General features: G+C 35.5%; 1 pseudogene; it reads left to right on the top strand.

Moving 5' to 3' along the window:
- The first annotated feature begins 916 nt into the window (after positions 1–916).
- LOC111882154 (uncharacterized) lies at positions 917–24,167 on the top strand (annotated as a pseudogene).
- The last annotated feature ends 230 nt before the right edge of the window (positions 24,168–24,397 follow it).

The following is a 24,397-nucleotide window of genomic DNA, read 5'->3' as shown; positions in this document are numbered from 1 at the left end:
TTCCTTTCCTGCATACCACCATAAACATATATTTGAAGCAACCTACAATTTCTTCCTTGCTTTCACAATCTAACTACAAAACACTTACAAACCCATTTGTGATTTACATTTGTGTTTTAGTAGTGGGTAGTGATTTCGGTAATAGAGGAAGTGGGTTGTGATGGTCTCCGGTTTGTGGCTGATAACGATGGTTCCTGCTGCTGTGATGGTTCTCGGTGGTACAACCTTGCTAAAGATGGTGGTTTTCGGCTCAGTTTACAAACCGGTTTCACACCGGTTCACTCTAAACCGGTCTCAAACCGGTTATAGTGACAATATATGCGAACTAGTGGTTCGGTTCTACATCAGATCTGTTCTAGCTTGGACCGGTTCAGGGGTGAACCGGTTTTCAGTTCGGACACCGGTTTGGATCGTGAACCGGTTTTTTTGCACACGTCTAGGATGCCTCCCTTTTTCAAAGGACTAGACTTGGTTGTCGGACTTATGGATCAAATTGTTGGCCCAAATTTAAGATACCCATAACAACTTCCATAAAATTGATGCCCCCATTACTGTTGGTGCCTTGGGCGTGGCCCAGCTTGCCCTAGGCTCGGGCCGGCCCTGCATATTCATTTGGTTTTTAACTGATTTCAAATAGATAAATTTGAATAGATTTTTTTTTTTTTTGAAACGGCGATGTGATTTTGAAGATTCAAAACCAAAATGATAGAGAGTAAAATCGGTAGATATCATTCCGCTGAGGAAAGGAATAAAAAATAACACATGGTGTCTATGTGGAATAGAAACATGCTTTTTGAAGGAACGCGATTCCAATGCTTGCTTTTTCATTCTCTCATAACAAGCAATTACATTCGTTACCTGATTCCCACGTACCAAACATGGTTTAAATATCTTGAGGCCTTTTAAATTTTTATTCATTCGTTCATAAGCAATACTAGCTCACTGACGTAGAGGTATTGTCAGTTCAGTTACACCAAATCCACATTGTCAACTCAGTTGAACAAAAAAAAATCTGATTTTCTAGTCATGGTGTCGATCAATTAGGGTTCTAATCAAGAATGGTGTCTTTGTGCAGATGTCCCATCATTCACATCCATCAGCAGGTGTGCGCTCAGGCTTGGCCGCAATTGATGAACATAATCGTTCGTGGCACGAAACTCAATTTCCGGCTGCTTCAGGATCACACTCAAAACCGTGTCAGAATCTACTTCTAGGTAACTTCTGTTAGCCATTTTCCATTCTTTATTTCGTTAGATGCATTGCTCCATTTGTTGAGATCAGAACTTCTACAAAAACTGACTAATAATATCCGCATTTGGAGAAACAAAGAACCTCTCAACACTCTTGAATGTGCTCACAACCTTCCATTTGCTATTTCCACTATCACACCTTGTTGCCACGAGGAAAGAAAAAGAAAAGGAATGAGTATACGGAGGGAAAAGAAAGGAATTGTATTTTCGTGTTCCTAAGTTCGAATTCCAAAGAGAAGAAATGGTAATAAAAAAAATGTGTTCCAAATTTGAAGAGAAAAGAAAAAGAAAACATGCAGCTTTACAATTATACCCTTGTTCGGAACGATTCATGTTGTTTTGCCTAGGGAAAATGACTTATCAAGGTAATTAACTTTTCGGTATGTTCACATTTGGGTAACTATCTTTTTTTTGTACACATCTAGGTAACAAACTTGTTGGAAGTGTTCACATATGACCATTATGACCTGCTGTAGCAGGTTAAATCCTAGATGTGAACACTTTCAACAAATTCGTTACCTAGATGTGTACAAAAAAAGTAGTTACCTAAATATGAACAAAAAAAAGTAAGAGTAAATTACACGAATGGTCCCTATGGTTTGGGGGAATTTGTATTTTTGGTCCCTAACTTATTTTTTTAACTTGGATTGTTTCTAATGTTTATTTTTGTTGCACGTTTGGTCCCTGTCTTACCTAACTTATTTTTTTAACTCGTAGGGTCTATTAATTTTTTTAAATATATAAAGAATAAATACATAAATAAGAAAATTAATTAAAAAAATTATTTAATAAGGGCATAATAGTCTTTTTAGGTAAAACGGAGACCAACACATAACAAAAATAAACAGTATAGATCATCCGAGTTAAAAAATAAATTAATTAGAAAATAAACAATAGAGATCATCCGAGGAGATACAGATATGTGGGGTCTATTATTTTTTTTTAAATATAAAAAATAAATACATAAATAAGAAAACTAATTAAAAATAAATTAATAAGGGCACAATAGTCTTTTTAGGTAAGACAGGGACCAAACGCGCAATAAAAATAAATAGTAGGGACCATCCAAGATAAAAAAAATAAGTTAGGGACCAAAAACACAAATTCCTCCAAACCACAGGGACCATTCGTGTAATTTACTCTTACTTTTCGTTTTGTTCATATTTTGGTAACTATTTTTTTTACACATCTAGGTAACGAACTTGTCAAAAGTGTTCACATCTAGGATGTAACCTGCTACAGCAGGTCATAATGATCATATGCGAACACTTCCAACAAGTTTGTTACCTAAATATATACAAAAAAAAGATAGTTACCCAGATGTGAACATACCGAAAAATTAATCACCTTGATAAGTCATTTTCCCTTTTGCTTACTGTGCCGTATTCATGCCCAGATTATAACAACTTTATGTTTCTTTTTGCAGAATTTTATTATTATTATTATTATTATTATTATTATTATTATTATTATTATTATTACACAATGCATTTATTGTTATGAAAAAAAATACTAGTCTAGCAGGTATACAACTGAACAACGAAGTGGTGATACTGTTTACGTAAATGGCATAGCTATGGTAATTATGAGTGATTGAGAGAACCTATATACTTTTGTTAATTTAAAAATGAAATAATGAAATAAAGTTACGAACTATCTACTTAACATACCATTAATTTAAAACCCATTAACTATTAAATATATCCATATCAAAGTTTAATATGGATATAACTTGATAGGAAGATAATAAGTTTTTTTTCTATATATTTTTTGCTGAACTAAACAAAAGAATTACTAAAATAATAAAAAATAATATGATTCACAAAAGAAAATTACTGAAAAAAATCATATCGATGATTCATTTTATGATGATTTTGTTGTTATTCATTAAAATTGTCATATAAATGATTTTTTTAGATTTACTTAAAAATGAATCATCAAATTTTTTTTTTTAAATTTTTTCTTGTGGATCATCTTACTTTTGAATCATCTAATGATTCATTTTGTTTGTTCGCTAAAAAATATATATATATAAAAAGTTTTTTACATTCCTACCAGAATTAGAAAAGAATACCAATGTTTCTTAACTGTTTTAGAAAACAAACAAAAATCAAGTTTTTTGTTGGGGGAATAACGGAATTCAAGAATAAATATGATAAGTTTGAGGTCAAACGAAAATTACAAATGTACAATTATGCCCCTCGTGCTAAATATACCACCAATATATAATACACAAGTAAAATATCAATGGGCCGAAAATGAACCAAACTAAAAAGAACCATCAACAGGCAAATTAGATGAACTACTTGCATTTGTCTTAATTTCAGAATATGAGTTGGTGAAGATAGGTCAAAAATATCCATTGACAATGTGACATGTTTTATGAAAAAAAACTAGTTTTTAATTAATAATGGCTAATACACAACTCATTAATTTCATATGAATTAGTCTTTTTAACTTATTCAAAGAGTCCTAGTCTTTAGGCTATGTGATTCATGTGTCAATAGTTTGTGATTATATGGATATAGAGTTTAGTTGTAGCTCCATGTTATTTTGTATATAAACCCATGTAAACAAAATGAATATACAGTAAATCAAATAACCAATAACATCCATGAAATTATGAGATGGGTTGAAGTTTAATAATCCAAGAAATATTTAAGGTACTAATCTCAAAATAAATTACAAGCCAAGAAATACACTAGCAACAGAAGTATGAAAATAAAGTAGGGGAAAAATCAACAAAAGCCAAAACTTTAGGATCAGTTCATGGTTGAGGACAAAGCAAATAATAACAGTGAACTAAAATAAGAACATAGAAACATTTTTTTTTTACCTTTGAGGTTGCCGGGACAAAGCTTAAAGACGTTGAATGGTGCAAAATCTTGTACGTAATATGTTTTCTGGTTTACATCATCTTTCTATATAGTGATATGAAAGGGTAATTGTGTAAACTTCAAAAAAAAGGATGAGGATACGATCGACTTCTCTCCAAATCTCTCCAATTTAGGAGGAAGATTAGAAAGGAAGATATTCCCTTATCTTTTCTTCTTTTCTTTCCAAATCGTCCCAAAAAAAACTTGGGAAGAAGATCTTATCATCCTTTCCCTCTATTCCTTTTGCTTGCCTCGCCTTCCCTCCTCAAATGAGACTCAGGAACGAGGTGAGTCTCATCGAACCTTATTTTTCATGGTAACGGGACAACTGAACAAAAAACAAAAATACACTTACTACTTCTTTGATACAAATAGAGAATTAAAACACAATCCATAAACCTAAATCTACCATCTTTCTAGGCCTAGCAATGAAGCGGTTTTTGACCTTGATCCGATCCAAACCCTTAAGAATTATATGGGTTTGGAGCATAGTTTTTGATTCGTTTACCCGTTAACGACCCATACCCGCTAACCCTTTTATTAAAAGGGTCGGGTATGAACCATTACTGATCCGCTCTGATTATAACCCGCCCCGTATAATTTTTGAATTATTGGTTTGTATTTTATATTACTTAAAGTTTAATTTTAATTTCAATTGAAAGTCCAAAGGAAAAATGCCAAAGTCCAAAATGTTTATACATAAGAATCAAGGAGTCAACTTCTAGACTTCCAGTCTTCTACTAAGAATTATGATGTCATTTCATTTATATTTCATCAAGAAATCATCATATTTCATTCATAAATCAATAAATTCATTCACAAAGTGAAAGATAGTTTGTCATTGTTATTCTCTATCACTACAATTGACAGTAAAAAATAAATCAGAAATTACTACACTAGTGATTTTTAATTCCAATCGGAAGTCCTCGAGTACTTAATGTGTTTTCTAAATCAACATTTATTTTATTTAAGAAATATTATTTTATAAATTAAGTAAAATGTGTTTGATAATTCAAAAAGCTTATGGGTTACGGGGCGGGTTTGGATATCCGTTGATTCAGTGGATAAGGGTATGGATTTGTTAATTTAAAACCTTGTGGGTTACGGAGCGGGTTTGAATTGGATTTTCAAATTTGTTAAAAGGATTTGGATCAAGGTCGATTCGCTCCAAAACCGCCCCATTGCCAGGTCTACCTCTTCCTAATCTTACTCTAAAAATTTTAAACAACCCAATTTCCAACCTCTCACTTTAGTTCACTAAGGCTTGTGACTTCCTCTAACTTTTTGTCTATCACATTAGCTCCGTGTTATTTTTCCCTCACCCCTTAATAGATAGGAAATTGTCACTTCTCACTAACTCTCATTTTTTTCCCTTTTTTTTGTTAAATATATTAAAATATAATATAATAATTATATATGATTAATAAAAAAATTATTTCATTAATTTTAAAAAATACTTAATCAAAATAAAAATTATTCCATTAAAATTCAAACGAAACTAAAAATATTAAAATAGTCCATTGTTGCTCATCTTCACTCAAAACATCGTCAAAATCATCATCAGGATCTCCTTCAAACATTCCCGACTCTTCATCTCTATCGTCGAACTAATCGTTGAACTAATCGTTGTACCAATTGTCAACGACTCGATTTATATAAGCATTGAAGACATGTTCCACCAAATCAACATGAAGGTTATGGTGTTTAATGTTATCGTATATTTCGCATATGTTCATTATGTATTATGTGTTAACTTGAAGATGAGCTATGTATCTTGTACACAACAAGAGACACAAAATTATATGTAGAAGAGAGACAATTACATAACACTAACTTGTGTACATTGATGCATAAAAACCAATGTTCTAAATGACGTGAGGTGTGGCGTGGTGGTAAGGTCAAGCCTCAAGCTTAACGAGTCATGGTGAGCCATGACGTTTTTCAAGGCGTGATGTAATGCGGCGATTTTGTATTAATTTAAAATTATATTACTACATAAATATAAATTTATATTAAATATAAGTATATAACTAGTTTTTATAAGTGTTAGATCAATAACTAATAACAAAAAGTTAACAAAAACCACAATACTTGTATCTCCGATTAGAAAAGACATAACAAAGAGCAAAAAATTGTGTCTCAAACGAAAAAACACACGCCATAACATGCCATAATGCGCCATGGCGCGTCATATCACGCCTTGCCACGCGCCACGCCTAACAGCAACGTTATGAGGCTTTTCGTAACGGCGAAGTCACGCCTCACACCATGGCGTGCCTTTTAGAACACTGATAAAAACTAGAGAAGAAAATATGCCATATAGGCTTAAAAACGAGAGCATAAACTGCAAGGAAAAGATGTAACCACTAAGATAGGAAAAATAGAAAAATGTTAACTAGGCAAAGACTTATTTAAACAAAGGAAAGTAAACATAAACTACTAGAGGCATGCTTTGCACATGCATGCATGACACGAAGAATGAGAGGAGAAGAGTAATTGTGTTTCCAATTCAATACTCCCTCTCAACACAAGCTTCCACCATATCCATTTTGTCACAGAATTCAATTAGCTTCTTGTTTGTCAAGCTTTTAGTAATAAATATGTCATACTTCAAATCAATTTCACCTTTTAGAACTTTTTCAAGAACAAAATGATAATGAACTTCAATGTTCTTGGTTCGGGTGTGAAAAGTTGTATTGTCATCAAGATGTATGGAAGACGCATTATCACAAAAAATATGAATGCTATAATCGACCACCTAGTTCAAATCTTGCAGGAGCAGCACAAGACAAATACTCTCTAGGGCTGCTATTGCTGCAACCCACTACTCTACCTATATAGTGGAAATGGAGACTGTGGGTTGACATTTTCTACACCATGAAATTACACTTGAACCCAGCATGAAAACATAACCCATAGTTGAGCGACGGGTGTTTACATCTCATGCGTAATCAGCATCACAATAACCTAATATTGTGCAGTCTTTCTCCCTCTTGAACCTAACTCCATAGTTAAAGGTTGTTTTGATGTACCTCATTACTATATAAATGGCATCAAGGAGAGGCTTCCTAGGATTTTGCATATACCTACTTAAAACACTAACCACAAACGCTATATCGGGTCTTGTTAGACTGAGATAGATGAGACTTCCTATAATCTTTCTATACATTGTGGTATCTTCTAGTTCTCTTCCCATACTGGCACATAGTTTCACATTAGAGTCCATAGGTGTCACAACATCTTTACACTCTAGCATGCTAAATCTCTCTAACAGATCAGTAGCATATTTTCGTTAATGCAACACTATATCATCATCTTCATAGTTTACATCCAACCCTAGAAAGTGTTTCAGCTTGCTAAGGTCCTTCATATGAAAACGAGTGCTCAAGTTCTTTCAATTGTACAATATGTTCATCAAGATCGCATGTAATAATCTAGTCATCAGCGTACACCAGTACCATTGCCACTTTGTTTCCAATTTTCTTCACAAAGAGATTCGCATCAGCCATGGTCATGGAGCGATTTCTTGAGCTTACACACGTTATGCTAGAGAAACTAACCTATCTTGCCAAACCATGCCCTTGATGACTGTTTAAGTCTATAGAGAGATTTCTTGAGCTTACACACGTGATTGAGAAACTTCTTACTTTCAAAACCTCTGGTTGCTCCATGTGTTTTACATGGTCAAGATTGCCATATAAAAATGCACTGATCACATCCATCTACCATAGATTCCAATGCTTATTTGCTGATAGGGCTAAGAGAACAAGTATACTAGTGAGTTTGGCTACTAGACTGAAAGTGTCCTCATAATCCAAGCCATATTGTTGAGAGAATCCACAGGCTACTAGGCGGGATTTGAATCTTTCCCTAGTACCATCTGCTCGATATTTTACTTTGTATACCTTTTTACATGAAACGGATTTCACATCACTGGTCCTTGGAACCAATTCCCAAGTTTCGTTTCTCATTAGGGCTACCACTTCTTCCATCGGTTTGATCCACTCCTGTTTTGTGTGTTCTTGATCAGACGAATCTGGTTCAATAACATTGCTTTCAGCTATTACAGTATTAGCATATCTAGGGTTTGGCCTTCTGAGTCTTGTAGATCTTCTAGGGGTTGTCGCTTCAACGTTCTCATTGATGACATTGGTTTGATTAAACACACTGGTTTGCCATGGTTGCTGGTTTTGTACTTTAATTTCATTATCTTCAACTATAATCTCTTTTTCATCAAAATTGAAGCTAACTTTAGAAGACTCTAACTCCTCCTTAAGTTGTTCAGAATCTGGTGGGATTTCATGGTTTGTTGACCACCATGATGATGTTTCATTAAAGACAACATTTCTTGACACATAACATTTCACAGCGAATGGATCACAACACCACCACTCTTTTCTTTCCTGATGGTACCCTACAAATATGCATTTAATATCTTTTTTTCCATCTTGTGACAAAGATGCCCTGGTATAAACACATAGCATACACGTCCAAAAACTTGGAGATGGCTTACATTTGGCTTGACATTCATCACTCTTTCGAATGGATACACATATTGCATACCTTGCTGAGGAATTATGTTGATAACATAAGCAGTTTTTCTCATAACTTCATCCCATAAACACCCGGGGATGTTTTTGTCATGTATCATACTTCCATATATATCAACAAAATGATGATTTTTTCTTTCAGAGACCTCTTTCTGTTGTGTGGTGCTGGGACAGGTTAACTATTTTCCAATCTTATGTGCCTTTAGGTAGTCAACAAACTCAATTGCAAGATATTCCCCACCATTATCTAAATGAAGGCAGCGTATAATCTTTTTGGCCATTCTTTCAGTTTCACCTTTAAAGTCTTTGAACTTGGAAAAAGTCTCAGACTTCTCTTTCACAAATTAGACCGATACATAATGTGAAAAATCATCTATAAAGGTCACCATATACTTCATACTTTTAATTGATGGTTGTTTGACTGGTCCGAACACATCAGAGTGCACCAATTCCAAAGGAGCTTTAGGTTGATAGCGTGATCTTTCATATAGTTGTTGATGAGCCTTCTAATATTGACAACCAGCACATACAATATCTTTTCTCACTTTTAGTTGTGGTAAACCATTAACCATTTTCTTCTTCATCATTAAATCAAGCTTTTCATAGTTGACATGGCTCAAATGTATATGCCATAAGTCTATATTCTGGTTCTTTTAGTCTTGTCTACATACGCTAACTCGGCAGAGAGAATATAGATGGACTCGCACTGATGTCCCTGTAGGATTGTTGTTGATGGAGTCTGAAATTGCTTGTAAATCTTGACATCATTAGGACCAAGCAATACAAAGTGTTAGGCTAAAGTTAATTGTGATACAGAAATCGAATTATTCTTCATACCAGATTTATGATTCTTCTCTCCCGATGACCCTTCCTTGACAAATTCACGAGACTTCTTTTCCGAATCTTGACTTTTATGTCTTTCCGAGTAACGTTTTTGGACATAGCTTTAGTTTGACCTGAATTTTCCTTTTGATTGGTTTTGAGCAATACATCAATCTTATGGTGTACATGCAAACCCTAATAGCTTTTCGATCTAGTTTGTCTAATGAATATGCAATTGAATATCCAAAGCTATAAACCCTAGATCTATCATATAAGAATTGAAATAAGGGTTTAGCAATCACCTTTGATTGTTATATTGTAATAACAATCAATTCCTTGCTTTGATTGGCTTCAGAAAGCTTAGTGCCTCGAGTGTTGCACCTCTAATGGAGTCACAAACACCACTAAGCAACTAGATGAAGAAGGAGAAGAGAGGAGGCTGCCCAAAAACGTCTAGAACCCCTAAGGATTCAGTTCACCATGTTTTTGGTGCACAGGGTCCTTTATATACATGTAGGCTATTAGGGTTTACAACTAAGAAATCCTAATCTGTCTGCTTAAGCCCTAAGCAGCCAATGGACTCCTTTAACATATCCCTTGGACGAATTCTTAATGGGCTTCCCATAGAATTTGTCCAACCTATATTATTTAGGTAATCCATAGCCCAATTGCAATTATCTTATAATTATAAATCCAGTCCCCTAAGTTTAATTAATCTCTTTTAGCCACAAAATTAATTATCAATTAATTCTTGGCTAATATTAATTAAACAATATGATTTCTCCTTTAATATATTATTCTCATAATATATTAATAAATCATAAATAAACATTTATCTCCTTAATTCATCCTACATATTTCTATGGTGAAGGCAACCCAAAAGGACCATGCTCATAATCGGGTCAAGTACATACCAAAATGGTTATGGACTTAGACACTAATCCAACACCTTTCCTCTTCCCTCTTTCCACATACAAGGCTTTTTCTTCTATTTTTACAAATACAATTATACAACGTGCATTTCTTTCGCTAAAGCTTCTTGTCCTGCTAATAGATTCTCGAACTCAGTAAGAGATGGTTGTGTTGGCCATCCTTGGATCGTGTGACATCCCCATTTTCACGGCTAGAAAAAGACCGGTTTTGTTTATGCTTTATAAAAATCAAAGTACCTCTTTTAATAAAAATGTTGCGGAATTTCTTCCCAGTAAAACATGATAAATACGTTTTCAAAACATATCCGAAGAAAAGTATTTTTATTCATTTTAAAACATTTGGGATGTCATCGTCAATACAGAAACATAAGCATAAACAGAACTTACATTCATTATCACTAGTGATTTATATTTCCTTAATCTCTCAGTGTAATGTGACTTCATATCAACACCTGTGATATAAATAAACTGAGTGGGTCAGGTTGAGAAACCTGGTGAGTATATAGGGTTTTCAACCCACAATAAATAAGTTTATTAACTTTATCAAACCAAACAAACCCGATTACCCGTTCCCGTTATCCTCTCTTTACGTCCCTAAAACATCTAACACAAGGGACCTAGTCTAAGGACTTTCATCGGGATGGACACTACTGCTAAGGGGATTCCTCAGCAATAAATGTCCTTAAGGCAACCATGTGGGGGATGGAGTACACCTGGTGAGCACACAGTTCAAATAAACACACAGTTCAAATAAACACCTACAGGTTGCGAGCCTGCTAGCGTTCCACTGGACTGTCTAGAATAGTTTGTGGTTGTCATCTATACTCCACTAGATGACTGGATCATCAATAACATCTATAACGAGGTCTCTCATTATTTTATTTTGTCACACAGCAAGTATTACATCTACCCATGTTTTACCCAACACATTTTGTAGATATAAAATACATATACAGTTTATATCATTTTAAAAAAAAATTTATAAAATCGTTCATCCAGCATAGATAGCAAGTATACAGATAATATGCACACACAACACATAATTTATATAAAATACTTCATATCTATGTGTAAGCTGAAAGTAACTATGCACTCACTTGAAAAGGTGGTGATTCCGAACTCAGACAACGCTTCACTTCTTGAAAAAAAAATTCCTTCGACGAAACCTAGTATTATTACCACTAGAGTTTAGTCTATTATTCGCCGAGACTAATTAATAGTCTAGCTATTATTACTATTATATAAACGTTAAATAATACTTATATAACCCATAATAATAGCCCAATTACCTACTATATGTTCTTAATAACGTTACTATAATTAAATAAAAGCTATATTAAAAATAGCGTAGGCGTTAGCTCACTTACAACGGGTTTGAAACGACCCAAAAATCACGACTAAAAATTTCTTTTAAAAAATTACTAAAAATGGATTTATAAACAACGTGTCATAAGTCAAACATAACTTTTGAGTATTAAATTCAAAACATAATAGCATTATCAGAGTCAAAAATTCCCAGGCTAACTGACTATGGTGGGTGCTCTGCAATCTTCCCGAGCTCCTCTTTTGAAAACCGAGTACCTGAAACCAAAACTGAAAACCGTAAGCACGAAGCTTAGTGAGCTCCCCCAATCTACCCCATATCGCACAAAAAAAACATATAAAGCACATATTGGGCCTTGCCCACTGCATCGGACCGAAGTCCGGACTAACGGGGCCTTGCCCCCTACATCGGACCGAAGTCCGAAGCTGACATCGGACCGAAGTCCGAAGCTAACTGACTGGGGCCTTGCCCCCTCCATCAGACCGAAGTCCGAAGCTGACTGTCTGGGACCTTGTCCCCTCCATCGGACCGAAGTCCGAAGCTGACATCGGACCGAAGTCCCAAGCTAACTGTCTGGGACCTTGTCCCCTCCATCAGACCGAAGTCCGAAGCTGACATCGGACCGAAGTCCGAAGCTAACTGTCTGGGACCTTGTCCCCTCCATCGGACCGAAGTCCGAAGCTAACTGAACACAGCATATCATAACATATCAACTGGCATAAACTCACATATACTGCATACTACATCGGGCCGTAGCCCGGAACACATAACACATAAATCCTGTTTGAGCCACGAAGGCATCAAACCTACTAACTACTGTATCAGGTCAACATCCGAAACTACTGCTAGCTAAATGGGCCGGCATTGTGGCCTTAGACCCGTTCCTACTGGAAGGAAACTCACCTGAACTACTGAGCCCTGCTGATAAACCTCTGGCTGCTACTCGACAATCCCCTGAACCGCTACTCCTTTAGCTCTCCGAGCTATCAATATACATATAACACTTAGTCTGACAGTCAACTAAGTCAACTCTGGTCAAATTCAACCTTCCAGGTCAACCCTACTCGCCGAGTCTTCCTAAAGACTCGCCGAGTTCATAAGCTCAGGGTCTTTCTTATTCGCGACCCGACTCGCCGAGTCAGTCCATGACTCGCCGAGTCCAACTAGTTCCAAGTCCTGTCCTGTCCAACTCGCTGAGTCACCACCCAACTCACTGATTCGAGTCTCAACTCAAAGGGTTTAGGGTTTCGCGATCTGACTCGCCGAGTCCTAGACAATCTTCAACCAACTCGTCGAGTTGTTCATCCAACTCGCCGAGTCCATGCCTAACTTCATCCGACTCGACGAGCTGTTCATCCTACTCGTCGAGTTCCTCCTCATCTTCAAGTTACTCGCCGAGTCCACTCGAAGGACTCGCCGAGTCTATCCAGTCCTCAAACCATGCAGTGGCTTTTCGAGCCAAACAGAACTTCCAACTCATAGATCCATACTTCTAGGGCCTATTCCCCACGTAAAGTGGCAAACTTTACGTGTAGATTGAGAGATCTATGCTCAAAACACACTAAACTAGGGTTTATGGAAAACATGCTTCTTCTACATACCAAGGGCTGATACTTTAGGGGGATTCAAGACCAAAACCAACATGGATCTGAGGTAGCAACCTCAGATCTGAACCTCCAACTCGAATTGGTTACATATCATACCAACAATGACCAAAACTCACACATAAGAATAGATCTAGATGCAAAGGGAGTCCAAGCAACAGCTTATTACCTCCAATTGGTCTGAAATGACTCCACAATCCCAGATCTACAGTCCCTTCTTGCACCTCCAATGTCTTTCTCCCTCCTCCAAGCTTTAGTGCATTCTTCAAGGCAAGATCTAGCTCAAAAACGGATATGGCGGCTAGGGTTTGGTGTTCTGGGGTAGAGAGGCAGTAAAGGAACCTTAGGAAAGAGAATGAGACGCTTAAATAGGCTCCAAGTCCCGGATTTAGGGTTTTCCTCGATCAGACCCAACTCGTCGAGTCTCCTTGGCCGACTCGCCGAGTCGGTCGCTTCCACCACAACCCGGATCCCGCTCGGACTCGCCGAGTCCCTCCATGGACTCGCCGAGTCTCCCCTAAACTTGAGGTTTTCTTTCTTTTCTTGGCTTTCCAAACTTTGGGGTGTTACAGGGTTTTATAGAAAACCAAGCTTTGCTTGGAGCAGCATTCCCGTGCGGAAAAGCTCTTCTTCTCGGAGCCGTTGAGCACTCCGGGGCTTCCACCTCGTGCTAGGGAGGTTCCCTAGGCTTTTCGGGGGGTTTCGGGGCTAGAGAGAGGTTCTAGATAGAGAGTAAAAAGAAGAAAGAATGGGAAAGGTGTGAAGAATATGTGGGTGGGAGAGGTTCTATTTTATAGGGTGAAAATGGCTGAACTTGGTGCCACATGTCACCATCTAGTGGCAAGACTTGGGGAGAAAGTAATGGCCAAGATTGTGCCACATCACACATTTTCGCATAGCACACTTCCGTCTTCTAAAATTCGTAACTTTCACATACGACCTCCGTTTTTGACGTTCTTTATATCTACATGTAGGTAAAAATAATATCTACAACTTTCATTTTGACTCTGTCAGCTAATTCTCGACCAATCTTAAATTTAACAGTACGAGGAGATTATACTGTTAAATGTCCGCGTAAAATTCATAACTTCTACATACGGACTCTGTTTTCGTCCATCTTTTTACCGTTGAGTTCCTATTAATAAGATCTACAATTCTCATTTAGGTCGCGTAGGCCAAAAACCGCTCGATCTAAAATTCGAGTTTCGAGATGTGCACTGCTAAGCCAAATCTTAGAAAGTTCATAACTTCCTCATACGAAGTCAGATTTGGGCGTTCTTTTTATAGACACTCTCAGGTTAACATATTCTACTACTTTTGTTTAGATTACTAAGTCCAAAAAGTCCTCTATCGTAAATTCACTATTTATGTCTCCCGGTGCCGTGTCGGTTTTGCCGTTAAACTTCGACGAGCCATAACTTCTTCATTATAACTCGGATTTTGGCATTCTTTATATGTACAAAATCCTTGAGAAATATTCTACATCTTTGTTAAGATTATTTATTGTAAATAATATTTTGTCGAAAAGTCGTTTTCGACCCCTATTATCTCTAAATTGATTAGCCCGGATCTACGGGCGTTACAGATCGTTACAATAAAACTTCTAAATTCTAGTTTTAGGCCATGAATTAGGATACGTTTCATCCTTGTTTCACCAATTCGTGCCTCTAATCAAGTTTCATAATTTCTATGCATATAGTTTTGACTTTGTGGAAAATTTATGGAATAGTCATGTCATGCTGTGATACCAAAAGAAGTTCGTTCTCTAGAAGTTTGGGTTTAGTGTCATTCTTCTTTGAGAATAATACAAACAATGTATCCCTTGCTTCCTTTGGGTTCACCACATCTCTGATATGTTCGATCAAATCTTCTTCTACCGTTGTCTTCAAAATGAACATAACTTTGCCCGCCTTGATCTTCCATTTTTGTAAAAACATCATTGTTGTCTTCCACTTTATGTTGAATTGTCTCATCACCTTTTTCAACCTCCCACAGATCTTGACCTTGCAAATACGATGTGATGCAAGCAGTGTTCTAAAAGGCGCGCCATGGCGTGAGGCGTGGCTTCGCCGTTACGAAAAGCTTCATAACGTTGCTGTTAGGCGTAACGCGTGGCAAGGCGAGATATGGCGCGTTATGGCGTGTTATGACGCGTGTTTTTTCGTCAGTTTTTTTCTCTTTGTTATGTTTTTTCAAACCGGAGATACAAGTATTGTGGTTTTTGTTAACTTTTTGTTATTAGTTATTGATTTAACACTTCTAAAAAGTAGTTATATTTAATATAAATTTATATTTATGTGGTAATATAATTTTAAATTAATACAAAATCGCCGCCTTACATCACGCCTTGAAAAACGTCGTAGCTCGCCATGGCTCGTTAAGCTTGAGGCTTGGCCTTGCCGCCACGCCACGCCTCACGCCATTTAGAACCTTGGATGCAAGTAGATCGCGTATTGTAATTTTGATTATTGAGTCTCTTCACACCACCAACAACTTAGAGTTCAACAATAGATTGGCTTTAATACTAGTTTTTTAACTTAAAGATAAGCTATGTATCTTGTACACAACAAGAGACACAAAATTATATGTAGAAGAGAGATAATTACACAACATTAAGGTATTGTTTGTTTTTCCGAAGTGAAACTATCTGAAATCTGCGGACCACCTCTGCAGCCATCTGCAGCAGAAAAGGTGGACCAAAGTGTTGTAGATTGTAATGAGAAGCATGTTTGTTTTTTTAACGTCTGCAGACTGCTGCAGATATTAAAAAATTTAAAATAAAGTAATTTAATAAACCGAAAATAGTTTTTTTAATATCAAAAATTTAATAATTGTAGTCTTAAAACATTGAAATAAAGTTCAAACAACCAAGTTAGTCTTACAATAACATTTTTAAATAAAAATCATACAACCAAACTTTAATAATTCTCATTCCATATTTTGCATCAATTGTTCGGCAATTTCATTATGTACGTAATTGGGTCATATATTCACGGTCCACTGCAGTACCATTTGTTGGAATCTCATCTTCATCATTATCAACGACTGCATTGTTATTCCGAACCGAGACATTTGCTTCATCATATCGTGCAAAATACTCATCACGTAGTCCCTCTCTTCTTATAAAATTATGAAGCGCAAACCATGCTAGGGTAATGTTTTGTTGTGTAACCAACGAGAATGGTGTCATCCTCTTTAATACAGGGAATCGTGCTTTCAAGACACCAAAAGCACGCTCAATGACATTCTGAAGTTTTGCGTGTGCATGGTTAAATTTTTCTTCATTTGTTAATGCATGTCTTCGACGGAAATCTCCAATCCAATACCTTACATTACGGTACGGTTCCATAAAACCTCGAATGTTTGCATAGGCAGCATCACAAAGATGATATTTTCTGTAAAAAAAAAAAACAAAAAAAAAGTCATTTATTTTTCAAACTAAGATAAAACTATTTAAATAACCATAAATGTACCTTATGGTGGAAGCGGGAATGGTGCATGTGGATTTGCTAATGCTTATGATAAAATTCTAGAATCGTGTGTTATCCCTTCTGAACCGGCCACAACAAATGTAAACATCATGTTGAAGTCACATATTGCCAATACATTTTGGTAATAATTGCCTTTTCCCCTACTTCTATATAACTCTCATTTGTTTGCAGGGACAACAACATGTATCAAAGTGTCCTCAAGTGCACCAACTGTTCCCTTGAACACCCGTCGTAGCCTCTATTATGTCCCGGAATGTTTGGATTTGGATTAAAAGAAGTTGGTACTATAATGTATGTGCGAAAAGCAACATTTTGTCCAACGCATCATGAAAAAACTTATGAATTATTTGCTTTGAGTGGTGAAATCTCCGCTTGATAATCACATAATGTTGGTTATGACCGATCGTTATAAAACATAGCCATCTTCTCCTCAACCGACACCTGTTTGCTATCCTTTAACGCGTAGTTTACTCTAAAATGAGCACATAGCCGGACAAATGATTCACGTGACATGCGTAGAACTTCAAGACATTATAGAGGATTACGGTGAAGTAACTCTAACGTAAATTCATGTCCCGTCATTTCCGAATCGTTATCCCGCACTCGTTTGACACCCCTCTTCCAAAAGTAGCGGACGTACAAGTACATTAGAATTATGAGTAGTATCTTTTTATCGTGATCCATTACGAACCTATTAATCAACAAAACATAACATAACATAAGATTCAAGTACCAAAAAAAAACATAAATCTCCAATACCAAAAACATAACATAAAACTCAAATATCAAATAACATAAGATTCAAGTACCAAATAACATACGATTCAAGTACCAAAAAACATAAAATTCAAGTACCAAATACTACAAATAACATCCAAGTAGCAAATAACCAAAAAACATAACCATATAGTTCCAAAAAAAGCAAATAAAACCTAAACAACTCAAACACATAAACTTAACGAACAATCTTTCCATCCTTTAGAACTCCTAAACTTGTAGCTGTGATCTCGATCCATCATCTTAGTATTTTTGGATCATTGGGCAAATTACCCATATCTCTTTTATATTCATGGTCCCTCCAAAAATGTGATACACAACAAATCGTAGAGGGTCTACTGGGCCTAACTCGAGCAACTCAAGCTTCTCTAAATCATCAGCAGTAATAGAAGCTTTAGGCGAGGCACACAAAGGTGGATCAGGTGAGGCACTATGAGCTCGAGGTCTAGGAGTTGAGGGTTTAGCTCTTTTGTTAGGGTTACCAGAAGGTGAATCAGCAGAAGGAGAAACAACAAAAGGTGGTTGCTGAGTAAAATGCTCAGTAGTATGATTGGAAAAATAATCACCTTCATCTATGTTAATGGAAGGGGCGTCCATAATCTTTAGTGGTGCGACATGGAAAGAAGATGATCCCTGTCCCGATGGTGTTTGGGATGTGGCATAACTGAGATTACCAGATGCACTGTTTCCATCATAGAGTTCTGCACAAAGCTATGGAAACAACAATGGGACGGTTTTCAAAGAAGCGGTTTTCGGATGTGCTTAAATCAAATCAATATAACAAAAGTAATATAAGAATTAATGGCAACTATATAAACAATATACATATAAAAATGTGTGTGTGTGTGTGTGTATATATATATATATATATATATATATATATATATATATATATATATATATATACTTTTTTAAAGTCCTCCCATTCCTCATTTGTTAAGTTAAAAGTATTTGTTTGTGGATTGTAAAGGTTTTCAGTTTTGCTTTTTAAGTATAACCATCCTGTGTATTTGGCTTTAACGTTATCATAGGCGTTTTTTAATTGTCGTTGATTCAAATCCATGCCATACTTCTCCTTAATGGTTGTTCCTAACTTGTGGTCATGATTGTTTGTGAAAACTCAAACCTTTTCTAACCAAGGTTTGTACTTCTTCAATACAAGTGAGCAATAAGCATTTTGTTTGCTCATTGGTCCATGTATTTTTATATTCCATTGCTAATAACATATATATATATATATATATATATATATATATATATATATATATATATATATATATATATAGAATACATACTTTAGCAACAAAGATTAATCATATTTCAACATAATCAACAAATAAGTTTAACATATTCAACAACAATGCATCATGAACGAACAAAAAAAACCATATAACCAAAGATTATACAGCACAATCAACAAAAAAGTTTGGAAATATGACTTATTAAGGTAATTAACTTTTCGGTATGTTCACATCTGGGTAATTATCTTTTTTTTGTACACATCTAGGTAACAAACTTGTTGGAAGTGTTCACATATGACCATTATGACCTGCTATAGCAGGTTAAATCCTAGATGTGAACCCTTTCAACAAGTTCGTTACCTAGATGTGTACAAAAAAAATAGTTACCCAAATATGAACAAAACGAAAAGTAAAAATTAAATTACACGAATGGTCCCTGTGGTTTGGGGGAATTCTTTTTTTTTTTGGTCCCTAACTTATTTTTTTAACTTGGATGGTCCCTACTGTTTATTTTTGTTGCGTGTTTGGTCCTTTGTCACCTAAAAATACTATTGTGCCCTTATTAATTTATTTTTTATTTAATTTTCTTATTTATGTATTTATTTTTTACATATTTAAAAAAAATTAATATACCACACAGATTTGTGTGGTCTATTAATTTTTTTAAATATGTAAAAATTAAATACATAAATAAGAAAATTAATTAAAAAATAAATTAATAAGGGCACAATAGTCTTTTTAGGTAAGACAGGGACCAAACGCACAACAAAAATAAACAATAGAGACCATCCAAGTTAAAAAAATAAGTTAGGGACTAAAAACACAAATTCCTCCAAACCATAGGGACCATTCGTGTAATTTAATTTTTACTTTTTGTTTTGTTCATATTTGGGTAACTATTTTTTTGTACACATCTAGGTAACGAACTTGTTGAAAGCGTTCACATCTAGGATTTAACATGCTATAGTAGGTCATAATGGTCATATGTGAACACTTCCAACAAATTTGTTACCTAGATGTGTACAAAAAAAAGATAGTTTCCCAGATGCAAACATACCGAAAAATATTACCTTAATAAGTCTTATTCCCAAAAACTTTAGCATATTCAACATATTTAAGCACAAACTTTCATATAAGCATAAACTTGATTTCCATTCAACAAATACAGGTGATAACAATTGAGCAAATAAGTTAAAAAAAATCCATTTCAACAAAGATTTTACCAATGATTATTCTAATCTCATCAACAAATTTTTTCTGATGAAAGAATGAAAACTGTATTGCATTAAGAAATTAAATCAATCAAATAGCAAATAATAATTTCTTAAAAAATCTTTCATATTTATACATGGTAAACAGACATGTTTTCATTAAATCAAAGATGGTTCATTCAATTCAGCCCATCATTAGTCATTACTTCATCATAGAAGCTAGCTTTGAAACAAACGAATATGCTTTTTCATTGCCTTGTGATGATTCATTCCATTCTTGCATAACAAAGTGGAAAGATGATAATAGGCAGACCAAATCGTCCAATTTCACCATTTTCACCAAATAGAATATCAATTACCATTTTCACCCAATAGAATATCAATTACCATAGAATTGGTACCCTATAAGAAATCAAAAAAAAAAAAAAAAAAAAAAAAAAAAAAAAAACCTAACCTGATGCAAAGGGTGCTAAGAAATTGCACTTGGCAGCAGCATTGGCGACCGGCGAGGGAGGGGCAGTGGCGACCAATCTTGGAGCTGAGAACGAAGAAGAAGAAGGGGGCTGGAGCGGCGTTTTTTTGTGTAGCGTGTTTTTTTAGATGAGGTTATAAGTGGTTAGAAGAGCCAAGCCTAATGTTGTGTGGGGAAGAGGACGGGAAGAGGTTTTTGAGCCCGAAGTCTACGGAAAAACAAACTGCTGCGAACTTAAAAGTGTTGCGCGTGTGCTGCGCCATGCAGCACTAAGAGGTTAGAAGAGCTTTTTTTTTAAAAAAAAACACAACCTAACTTGTGTATATTGATGCATAAAAATAGAGAAGATAATCTGCCATATAGGCTTACAAACGAGAGCATAAACTGCAAGGAAAATAATTAACCACTAAGCTAGGAAAAATAGGAAACCACTGTCAACTAGGCAAAGACTTATTCAAACAAAGGAAAGTAAACATAAACTGCTAGAGGCATGCTTTGCATATGCATGTATGACACGAAGAATGAGAGGAGAAGAGTAATTGTGTTGCCAAGTCAATATTATGGTGTACCAATAACTACTCTTTCAAATATTGTTAAATTCTTAGTTTCATTACAGTGACAAATTGCTTTTCCTTCATCCTCTATGATCATATTATTCAATATGATGTATGGACTAGTATTAATGTTTAATGTTGGTAAAGAGTTTAAAGAATATATATTTCAATTGTCCCGGATGAATGTGGTACTAATTTTGCATTGTAACTATACTTCATAGGGAGTAGAAAAAATTACATCAAAACTGTCGTCCCTCTATATGAAGCATCGATTAAAGGTGATTGGAAAGCTGCTAAAGCCATTCTTGATGAAAGGAGAGAGTTGGTAAGGTATAGTATCACTGAAAATGATGAAACTGCACTTCATGTTGCGGCATCCGCAAAAAGAAGCAAACAGGTTGAAGAGTTTGTGGAACATCTACTCACATACATGGATGGAAAAGACCTCGAACTTCGAAATAACAGTTCCAACACTGCTCTCTGTTTAGCAGCTGCAGCTAGAAACCTTAAAATAGTTGAAATTATGGTGAAAAAAATAGGGCTTTGGTGGGAATGATTTGTGGTAACGGAATGACACCACTGTATATGGCTGTCCTGTTTGGACATCATGATGTGGCCAAGTATTTGTATGAAAGTTCGCACAAGTTGGGTCATACTTGTTGGACACCTCAAAATCGTAAGTGGCTTCTTCACAAATGTGCCGAGAGTAATATGTTCGGTAAGCGATTTAGCTTTTAGTTATTGATCTATCAAGGGTATTTCTGTAATTATCCTTTACAAAGGGTAAATTAGTAATAAAATGTTGTAACTAGTTACAATCTGTTATTACGAATTTGCCTTTTATAAAAGATAATTACAGGAAATACCCTGGGTCATACTCCTTCATTGTTGTATTTTTCTCTGCTCCTTCATTGTTGGCTTTTGTTGCTTTTGTCAAATAGATTAATTTTCCCCTCACAAAGAGATTGTCAAATATTTTTCTTTAGATATCGCACTACAGATAGTAAAAGATCGCCAGGAACTTGGTAGTACTGGAAGTGTGCTTCAAGTTTTGGCTCGAAAGACCGATGCATTTGCTGAAACGGAATCTAATATCATCATGAGAACCATCAATTGGCGTAAGCTTCTCTACTCCTTGATTTTTGAAGATCCAAACCTAGTATTTTTCAAATTAATGTCATCCTTGTAAATATCTAGTATATATTATGAATGTGGCTTCTTTTCTGGCTGTTGCTTTTAGTTTTTAGGGTCATGCATCCAAAGATGGGAGTTTCTGAGAAGGAAAATAAAGCGAAAGCATTAGAATTACTAAAAATCGTTTGGCAAAATATTGCGGAGAAGCCTAAGGTGGAAATTGATGGCATACTTAGAGGGCCGCCTGATAATCCCATCAATCAAGATGATAAGCCAGCTGCTGACAAGGACAATCAAACTCTGCAACTACTAAAACTCATTGCTGATAATGTCGTCAAAATGCAGAAAAACAAAGAACCTGTTGCTACAGCTTCAGAAGGTCTGAATGCAGTATCGGAGCATAATGTAAAAACAAAATACTCTTCTCGAATATTATTTGTTGCTGCAGAGATGGGTAATACTAGATTTCTGGTTGAGCTCATCCGTAAATATCCTGATCTGATATGGAAACTAAACGATGATGGCCAAAGTATATTTCACATTGCTGTCAAACATCGTCACGAGGGGATCTACAATATATTATATGAGATAGGCTCAATGAAGGATCTGATAACTCCTCTCAAGGATAAAAATGACAACAATATGTTGCATTTAGTTGGGAAGATAGCTAAGAAAAAGCAACTTGAGGATGTATCTGGAGTTGCATTGCAGATGCAACGCGAACTATTGTGGTTCAAAGTATGTACTAATTCTCCCTACGTTATCTTCCTTTTTCTTTAACGCCTCATTTTCATCCTTGAATATCTAATATTTGTGTAATATACATTGTTAACTATTTAAAATGCAACCCACTTATGTTTATGCAACCATGTGCGGATCTATATCTATAGACTAAGCGGAGGGGGGATGCCCCTATGAAATTTCTTCTTTTTTATGTATAATTTTACTTTTTTTGTTTTGTATCAATGAAACTTTCATGTGTCCACAGTTTACTGAGCTTCTCATAGTATGTAAATCCCAAATTTGTTATGCATGACATGATAACATCTGGTGTGCATTTGCTAGGACTGAGACCAGTGACAACTTAAATAAATACGTGTTCTTTATAATTGAATTGCATAGTTGACTTAAATCGATCTACTCGGTTTTATGTTGTAGGAAGTAGAAGAGATGATCCCTCCTTCTTATCGGGAAATGAAGAACAAAGATGGTCTAACACCACACGATTTATTTACTAAGGAACACAAAGATTTAGTCAAACAAGGTGAGGAATGGATGAAAGGAACGGCTAGTCAGTGTATGGTGGTTGCGACGCTTATTGCCACCATTGTATTCGCGGCAGCTTTTACAGTTCCAGGTGGATACAATCAAGACGAAGGTATCCCTTTCTTCTATCGAAAAAGAACATTTATAATTTTCGTGTTGGCATATGCTCTATCTTTGTTCTCAGCATCAACATCAATACTCATGTTCTTATCTATCCTTACTTCTCGTTATGCGGAACGTGATTTCTTGGAGTCATTACCCAAAAAGCTAATGTTAGGTCTAGCAACACTTTTCCTCTCGATAACAACCATGATGGTTGCTTTTAGTGTTAGCTTTTTTGTGCTATACCATAAAGATCTGAAATGGATACCGATTCTTATCACCCTCTTTGCTACAATGCCGGTTCTTTTATTTGCTACATTGCAATTTCCTTTGTTGAAAGACGTATTTCAGTCGACATATGGTTCTAGGTACCTCTTTCTGCCCAGGAAACATGTTCTCTACTATGAAAACTCCTTTAAACATAGGTGGTTTCCATTTACAGTACCTTTCATTTCAAGATGTACTTCGAAAATATGGAAATTGTTGCAAGTTCAATAATTCTAATTGTAATATAATTCAATAATTGTTATAATAATTTTGTTTGATTCCATACGACTATACATGAAAATGTGACATTTAATGATATCGGGTTTCAGAAGGTAGTTGTATGGCTCAGCATCTTAGTCTACAAAACTCGCTAATAATATCGCGTTAAACTGAAGCATATAATGTGATGCATTTAAAAGAAGTAAAAGAGGACTATGAGTGAACGATATTTAATTCTTTATTGCTTACTACAAGAAACGGGACCTATAGGGACGACAAATGTTGTCTCTATAGGTTCAAAAGTC

Source organism: Lactuca sativa, chromosome 4 (assembly GCF_002870075.4).
Source record: "Lactuca sativa cultivar Salinas chromosome 4, Lsat_Salinas_v11, whole genome shotgun sequence".
In the NCBI taxonomy this organism is placed as follows: Eukaryota; Viridiplantae; Streptophyta; class Magnoliopsida; order Asterales; family Asteraceae; genus Lactuca; species Lactuca sativa.
This window is presented reverse-complemented; position numbering and strand designations above follow the sequence as displayed.